The following is a 9,610-nucleotide window of genomic DNA, read 5'->3' on the forward strand; positions in this document are numbered from 1 at the left end:
TCATGTGCACCCTCAAATGTTTACCTGTTGTTTTGAACAATTCAGGATATCACATGTAGCTCAAAGGCCAAACTCCACTCCATGGGTGGGACTTCTAATTTAACACATTTACGGGAAGTGTTGGGTTCAATTGACAACAATAAAAACAAACAAAAACGAAGTGGAACTGATTGGGATTAACTACTACATGAAAACTATCTAAAAAAGAGAAACTTGAAGCAACGGTTCTTTTACTTAAGAATTTAGGGTATATTTGCTGGAATGAGGAATTATCATCAACACACATTTTACTTAAACAAACCTTCGAAGAATCTAAAAGAAAAAAAAAAGTATTTTTAAACCTTTTAAATGAAACCTTCAGCTTCCACCATGTCCATCTAATCAACTACAAATGGTGCTTAATTACTTTGACTAAAATATGAATCTATCAAATACAGACTCCAGTATCTGCCTTGAACAGATATTTAAGTGCACACAATTTAATGACCGTATCTGAATAGAAAGCGTATTTGCATACTGTAATATACATTATTACTTTACAATTATTAATTGGCATCTTGCCAGAGAAGACAAGCCTCCTCGTTGTGGGTGGCAGTGGATGTGGCTAATTTAAGTCTGTAAGAGACTCATCAAATTTGGCATGAACACATCATTCACTAAATGGTTATTGATTTCAGTGAAGCTGTATCAGCAACAAAATACCTTTCACTTAACAGTGACAACGCCAATAAACTTTTCATTTTGTCTTCAAAGCTGCTGACACTGAAGTAACCACAGTTCAGAGGTTCACATGCTCATCTGTATGTTGAGCGAAAATACATGGCTGCCAATGATGGAACTATTTTTTCCTTCATTCCTATAAATCTTTCTTTGGAAAACTTGCTCTGAGCAGAGAGAGAGGGAGCATTTACATGAGATAAAGGTTTCCATACAACGAGAATGATATGCTATTTATGTATTTTCTTTGCTTCCCCCCCGACTTCCTCTATTTATGTGTAATATTATGAGACATTATGTAAAAATTTTCTGAAATGATTTGTTACAGCCCTCAGCGAGTACATTGGTGCTGCACTGCACACTGTTTCTTTGTGTGTTTGTGTATGTGTGTGTATGTGTGTGTGTGTGTGTGTATGTGTGTATGTGTGTGTGTGTGTGTGTGTGTGTGTGTGTGTGTGTGTGTGTGTGTGCTAGAGACTCCTATAAAGTAGTGTCCTAGTTTAGGTTGTTAAACAGGTGATTACTTTCACAAGGCAACGCCTTTTAAACTTTGATGACTGGGAAATCCTCGAATTTATATTGAGTACCAATGGGGCAAATATAACTTATAAGTGTATTGGTGAGTTTGTGTGTGTGTGTGTGTGTGTGTGTGTGGATGAGTGCATAAAATATAAGCTTGTCTGTGTGCATCACTAGAGAACACTGAAACAAAACGGCTCTGTTGACTTGAACTAGAGAAGCAGATGTTGAGCAATTTCCTTCAAGCTTCTTTAAAAATATTTTTAGCTGTTTGGCAACAGATTTGTTGTAGATGGTCAATAGGTCTCTGTGATCAGGCAATTTTCCTGAAGCCTTGAAAACAGCAATCATCAAGCTTCTCTTAAAAAAGAAAAGTCTAGTTACATCTGTGATTACCAATTACAAACCTTTTAACCTTCCTCTTGTGAGTAAAATAATTTGGTTTCTTTGATTCCAAAAGTTTTAATCTGGATTTTGGCTGATCACAGTATTGAGTACCAGGCTGTTAACATGTTTCTTTCTGCTGTAAAGTTGGACATTTTAACATGGGAGTCTGTGGGGCTTGACTCAGAGTTGGAGCCAGACTCTAGTGGTCATTAGAGGACCTGCAGCTTTTGGCCCTTCCCTGTGGGCTTCAATTCTTTTTTTTTTTCATTTGCCTTCACAGATTCAAGTGTTTCTCTAACACTAACCCTCCCCCTCCCCCTAACTCTAACCATTAAACGATTAACAAATTGTTGGTTGAATATTTGTATATGCATTTTTGAACATTAGTTGACCATTACAATGTTCAACAAAGATGAATGAAATTCTACAAATACTCCTTAGCTCCCTGTAGGCAGACTATCCAAATAAAGACAAAATATCAATGGTCAAAATATACCAACATCTATTTAAAAATAACTAAATAGACAGTCAGTGTTGTCCACCAGTCATATGGCAGATGATGCGTATTGAAACATGCTTGGCAGTTATCCATACACACCCAGCCTATTCGGTTTTACATACTGTATGAATACACCTGTGCGAATGTGCAAAAGCTGCGTCCGTGTGCTTGAGAGAGGTGTAGTTATTATTGAGGAGATCCTTCCTGAGAGAGAAAGGCCAGACCTTGGAATGGTTTAATCAATAGAGGAATGTTCTCTGTAATGAAGTGTGTCAGCTTCTTAACAGAACTACAACCTTAATCAAGTCAATGAGGAGGGGAGAGTTAAACCTGAGGCCCATCTGAATAATCACGCTGCCTTATTGACTGGCCGCAAGATGAGGCGAATGCCAAACACTGGCATGGTCAATCACACACACAGAGACACAGAGACACACAGGCAAGCATTCGAAACTATATCTCAATAATCACACAAGCAAATTAAGGAAAGGTACACAGTGAAATATTGTATGCACCAAAGATGATACGGTCCATTGTTCTAATTTGGCTCTATTTTGGTAAAGTATGAACACATTTGGTCTGTAGTATATCAGTCTGTTTCCAACTGTAGAACACTGGCACTGGATTTTTAGTCTTAGCACTGGCCTCTCTGTGTCCCATACTGACTGCCCATGCATACCACAAAGCGACCCAACAACCTCACAAAAAGGTGGTGCTGGAAGCTTGTTGATGTAGTGACTACTAGTCTTAAAAGTGAAAATAATCTCCATCCAGTTAAGCATTTTAGCTTCATTTCAGAAATAATCTCTGTCCATACTAAAACACGAAAACGCATGTCACATGACCATTCATGTACACTGATTGCTAGCTGCTAGTTAAGACAACAATGTCAGCAACGCTTGCATTCAGGGAGTGATTGTGGTTGGCTATGTCATCACTTTCAACCATATCTGTTTCAGTCCTTCCAGACTACAACACAACCCCAGAGTTTTCAATCTAAACCAGGTTCAGCAGCGTTTCCAGAAGTCTCTGTTTTAAGCCCTCAAAAAGTGCGAACGCCAGGTGTAAATGTAGCAAAAGATATGCACTTAAAACTAAGAGGTAGTGGTGTGAATGTAGCCTTAGGCTTAGCACTGACCTCTTTGTATCCAATACTAACTGCCCAGGCACTGGTGCTTTAAGTTTGATGATATAGTGACTACTAGCTTACTTGTGAGGCTACGTTCACGCTAATATGTTTTCATGCTTCCCAGACGAGCGTTTTAGCTCCGTATCAGAAATAACCTCTGTCAGTACTAACACACCTGAAAACACATATCATGTACACTCGGCATGTGTGTGCCAATGTAAACAGGAAGTAGACTGTCTACTCTGCAGATGGTTAGTTGCAGAAAATAGGCCTACTCTGAACGAGGAAGTAGTAATAGCATTAAAATGCAGAACAACAGATGCTAGCAAAGACAACAAGATCAGTAACACTTGTAATTAATTATCTGGTAGTAATGACACATGAGGCCTGTCATTGTTTCCATTGGTCTACATTTCTACCCATCTAGATACACAACACATGCCTGGAGTTTTAGAACAAAGACAGGTTCAGCAGGGTGTCCACTGTCTCCGTTTGAGGGGCTCAAACTCCGGAGTAGCGTGGATGGCAGGTGTAAATGTAGCAAAAGTGAAGGATTTAAAAACTAAAACGTATTAGTGTGGACGTAACCTGAGACAACTAACATGACTTTCTTCCTGATAAACCACTTTGGATTCATCCTTTTTTGTGGTTCCCTCCATTCCCTCAAAGGTCAGCGCTACCAAGACCCCTTGCTGTTGGTCAATAGTGCAAATTTGTGCATAAAAATGAGCAAAGATGTAACTCTAGGATTAAGCATCACACAAGCTAATTTCACCTGTGCAAGTAAATTCACTAATTGTGGATTTCTCTTTTTAAAAAAATAGACTCTATAGTGGAATCTTGCTGTAAGAAATGCTGGTATGACCTATTTCGATGGTCAGGAAAACAAAAATGACAGCCATCAATCAAACTGCAACTTTAAAGCCACTCTGCCGATTTCACATTTGAAAACAAAAAGCTATTGACAGAACAATCAATAGTCAAGGTCCACCTCCTCACTCAGCTTTTCACCGAATCAAAAGCTCTGTCTTCATCAGCAGAGGGAGTCGCAGTTAACATTGGAATCTGCACAAAACTCAAGGACCACTTCAAAAAGAGAAAGAAGAGAAATGTGTTCCCAAGGATTAGCTTTATTTATTTGTTGTAGGAGCCGCTGAAGCAGTTGCACCTGAGCATCTTTTTCTTTAATTCCTTTCATTTCCATTATGTGAGGCTGTGGGAAACAACAGTGTCCATCAACACTTTACTCAAAAATCCTGTAATTTTAGGAATCAAACAAATCAAATCAAAAATTCTGCAGTATGAGCACACTCCATATTCTAATCATGGAGACAGTAAGAAATATTGTTTGGAACACTGGGTATGAAGTGTTACTACAGATAAGATAAGACTAAGATAAGACTGGTGCTATTCTAAATTTTATTAATGGTCAACTGATGCATTTAAAGTACTAAAACCAATAATGTTTAGTCCATCTCTCAATACTGACACTGAGCTGGATACTGAAGGATGTAAATCTTTAGGAACGGATCACAAACACATACTTTAATTTTTCAGAACGAAAATCCCAAAAACATTGTAAAAGAGCTGGTCCCTGTAGTTTCTACTATGTATGTGTGCATTCATGATAATGAAGGAACATGTGATCCAGTGCAACAGTGCAGCTCATTGTGTTTTTAATGGTTGGACAACAACTGAGCTCTATGCCACAGATGAATACAATGTGTCAGGATACATGCATTTGGACAAACACACACACACACACACACACACAATACTTAGTAGGATGCATTCATTGTTGGTTTTGTTCCTTTGATAGCAAAGTACGGTGGCCCAGAGAGTTCAACACACTGCAACTTAAGAAAAACACATGCAAGTAAAAAAAATACACACAAATTCAGAAAACATCTTCATCAATTTGACAACATGTGTGTTTTCAGGGGACAATAAAAAGCGATGAACCTGGCTGGGATGCACTTGAGTCCAATCTGGATGTCCCCCCTAAGGCCTAAGCTCTGAACCCTCACAGACATAATTGATGTCACCTGGTAAGTGATTGAGTGCGAGAGGCTGCAGGGGTTCAAAATGGCATAAAGAGGAAAGGGAAAGCACTTTGTGGCTTATCACGTTACCTTGACAACACCAAAACAAATGTTGCATCTGGGTTCGGGAGTTTTGATTTTTACATCTTTTTGTTCCTCCCTTCGTTTCCCTGTTTGAAAACAAATAATAATGTTGGATCAGATCTGATGAAAGTAGATTTATAATTTATCATCATGTCATCAGAGGACTGATAACTACACACAGTTCTGGTTCTGAATCACCACTGAGCTCTGTGTTCATACACACATGTAAATGTCTTTTTTCTTGTAACGTTAATGTTTGGGTTTGTTCCTTGCATGCTTGTTTCTTAACCCTTCTTCTACCTTCTTCTTTTTCCTGTTTAATGGCAGTTGTAACCCTGTGTTTAATGTCACAACGCTATGAACCTTGGGTAATTCCCTCAGGCGAAGTCTGCAGAAATGCGGACTAAGGGGGAAAACGTGTATAAAATGTGTGTGAGAGAGCCCTCATGCACTGGATGGTTCGACAGTGGGACAGTCCGTAGACCTCATGGACTCTGAACGTGCCTCAAGTCAGTGCGTCAGTGAGGCTGGACATTGTGATCGGGCCATGTCATTCAATGATTTTCACTTCAAAAGTCACAAAACATTGAACAACAAGTGCGTCCTGGCCCGGGTTCGTCACTTTTTAGTGTCCCCTGGAAACACTTCAGTTGTCGTTTGTGGCACTTGCAGCACGTTTGTGTGTTTGCTTGTGTTGTGTGTATTTGCAGCACATGTGTTTGTCAAATTGATGATGTTTTTCTGATTTTGTTTGTGTTTTGTCTTTTTTGCATGTGCTTTCTTAAGCAGCAGTGCTTTGAGCTCTCTGGGCCACCGTAGTATTTTCTGTCTTTGAAGAAAAATATTGAATATCACGAGTAAATTCTCAGGTCCTTCTTCTGCCCACCTGCTGCCCACTCTTAATGCTGATTTGTGACACAGTGAGCAGATTATAGTTAACCAGACACAAAATCAATGAGATACAACAAGAAAACATGTAATAGAAGTAAAGGAGCGTGGACATTAACCATTAGCTGATTAACCAGGTCTGTTAAAGCAGCGCTTCACAACATGGCTGCCAGAGAGGGTGTTATGTGACATGAAAGCTTTAATCTAGTCCTGTATATTCACATAAATAAACATACACCAAAGCTTGTGAACAGTGAATAATAACACCAACTGATCTGCATATGAAAACAGTGTAATACATAAGCTCTCACTCTCTGAGCCTGCACAGCACACACACACATACACACATACACCAAACTCTCTCCCCCTCTCTCTCTCTCTCTCTCTCTCTCTCACTTATCCACACATCCAGAGACGCTGATCATCACTCCCTCTGTCTTCACTCATCTTCCTCCACGCTGCCTTTCTTCTCCCTCTGTCTTCCATTGATCTCTCTCTCATTGGACTCATCACTCTGCATTCTCTGCAGACAAAGAGCAACCGCAGGATGACAATCACATTAGAGCACACAATCTATTTATGGCTTTGCCTCATATTTCAACTCCATTCTCTCTCTCTTTCTCTCTCTCTCTCTCTCTCACACACACACACACACACACACACACACACACACACACTTTCACGCTGTCTCTTCTCTCTCGTACTCTGTGATAATATAAACGCAGGGATTTTAGTGGTAATGAGTTTTTAATGAAAAATGAATTATTTACAGTGGCTGGAGGACATAAGATAAAAAAGAGAAAAGCAGGTGATATCAAAGCTGTGAAAACCCTGCCACCACATTGCAGTAAAGTTTATTAGAGTTTACTTTACATACATAGATTGCTACATATACAGATTAGAAAGGATAAATTTGGGGGTGGGGGGGGGGGGTAAAACAACAAAACACATTTCATGTCAGGTATTTGATTGGCTCAGGTTCACCTAATCTTCAGTGAAGTTAATTGCTGAAAATTAACCAAAATGTAACACAAATTCACTCCGTGCCTGCAAAGCAAATTCACTAATTGTGGATTTGGATTGAAAAGAGCTGACATTTCAATGTTTTGATGGGCAGAATAAATGACAGCCATCAATCAAAACTACAACTTTCCAACAAACTATGCTGCCGGTTTCATATTTGAAAGAAAAAAAAAAAAAAAAAAAAAAAAAAAAGCTATTGACAAAACAATCAAAAGTCAAGGTCCACCCACTCACTGCATGAGCTTTTGACCGTATCGCATGGGCTTCATCAGCAGGGGGAGTTGCGGTTGACAGTGGAAGTAGAGCAGGGTCTTGTAAAGTCATGAGGAGAAGATTTTGACAGTTTCAGAAATTAAGAGTTAAAAAAAAAAAAAAAAAAGAATCACAGGTGCCAGTGTGATGTGAGTATGAGATGCCGAGCGATGAAACGCTCTTTGCGACGTGGCAGGACGAGCCCTTCGTGTCGTCTGGCGGCTTTTTTAAGGATTACGCAAGTGCGCCATATCAGCAAATCGTTAGGTGTAACAAAACTTTCTCTTCTCTTTTTAACCTGCTTCGAGTAAATTAAAGCGATAAATCCTTTCAAATTATAATAAATCACATAGCCAATGAACTGTTCTATCAAGCAGCTTCAGTCTGTAAATACGACCTTAAAGTGATCATCATCTTATCCAAATGATCTCTGATCTTATCTAGCCTGAATATCAAATGTCTGACACCATCAGTCAGTGTCATGCATATTTTTTAACAAGGCTTTAATAGGAGGAAAAACTTCCCACTTGATGACACCTTTAGATGAAAGACCACCACATTATTAGATACAGTTCATTCAAACTCAAGGCTTCAAGCTGCTCCTCCATGCTGCATGTTTTATAACTTTCAAAACCACCACCTGATTGGAGGCTCTTAAAGGATAACCCAACATTAGATTATGGTAGCTCTACTTTACTCATAACACCCTTCTCTGTATCTGTGCAGAACCATAATTCTGTCCTTGTGAGATTATGAATATGTTTTATGATATAATTTAATATTATCATTTTCTGTAACAACACTTGAAGAGAAAAATGAGACTTTGTGCTATTTAATTGCAATAGCAAATACATTTTGAGTAAGACTCAATGACGCCTGAATTAGATTTTTTAAATTTTTTTTTATCAGAAAAAAAAACTTATTTCATTTCTATTTCCTACAATATCTCATCATTACAAGTAAAGTATGATTGACATTTTTTAAGTTTATGTTCGGGCAGCTCTTGGTCACGATTTCAGAAACATCACGGTTTTGGTTAAATGTTGAAAAATTCAACAGTGGTAATTTGAACGCCTCACTTTTTTGATGTTCTTCTGTTTCAAATACATGGGCCGGACATGGCCATCAAACAGACCAGGGGGGGTCTGGCACCACGTAGTTCCTAGAGCACCTCCTCTTTTTGCATTCTTCATATGGGATGGAAATAAAGTAACGCTGGTTCAGCACGTTGATCAAAGGTCCATGGGTGTGAAGCAGGAAATCCCTCCACAATAAGGATGTGAGTCTTCTCCTCCTTGTCAGACTTTGGAACAATCTCAGCATCCAAGGTGTTATTAACGCCATGTGACCTAGATGGTGCTCATCATAGCATCCATGTCCAGAGCAGTAGTGACATCATACTGCTTAAAGTCATCTTCACCAACTTCAATCTGATCTTGGGGCTTGGAGAAGTCATCGTGATGTACCACACAACAGTTGGGCAGGTCCTTGATCAGTCTGTTTGCGAGGGTGATTTTCCCTCCATTGGTTACACCACCAATGCCGATGATAGCCAATGCCGATGATATACTTCATGATTTCGGATGGGTTGGTCAAATCGGAAGAAGAGTCATCGAGAGTTAAATCAATTCTTGTACACTTGTATTGTAGATTTAATTTTAAATGGGCACAATTGTCATTTTGCCCATTGATCTATTTTCGCCCATTGATCTACACTCACTAATCCATTGACATGTTTGCAAATTTTTTAAAAACCTAAAAGTGAATTCTCCCTATATTCAGACTCTTGGATGGAACACTGCAAACTGTGTCTTGAACTTGATTGGATTCCACCTGTGGCAAATTGAATTGATTGGCTAGTTTATGAATGCAGCCGTGTGCGCCTGCAAGCAAAAACAAAAACACGTTTTGCACTTCTAAGATGTGGTGTCCATTTTTATATAAAGTATCAGTGAACTCATAAGATACACAGGCAGCATTCTGACCCCGGCGAAGTAAATGATACAGTACTGTTGTGTCAGTTTAACTGTTTAATTTGTCACTGTAGCCTTTAGTATAGATCTAGCCTTA

At 39.1% G+C, this 9,610-nt stretch overlaps 1 pseudogene; it reads right to left on the minus strand.

The window, feature by feature from the left end:
- Positions 1–3,091: 3,091 nt before the first annotated feature.
- Positions 3,092–9,274, minus strand: LOC111220766 (annotated as a pseudogene).
- Between the last annotated feature and the right edge of the window lie 336 nt (positions 9,275–9,610).

Source organism: Seriola dumerili, unplaced genomic scaffold (genome assembly GCF_002260705.1).
Source record: "Seriola dumerili isolate Sdu_G_001 unplaced genomic scaffold, Sdu_1.0 BDQW01000073.1, whole genome shotgun sequence".
NCBI lineage: Eukaryota > Metazoa > Chordata > Actinopteri > Carangiformes > Carangidae > Seriola > Seriola dumerili.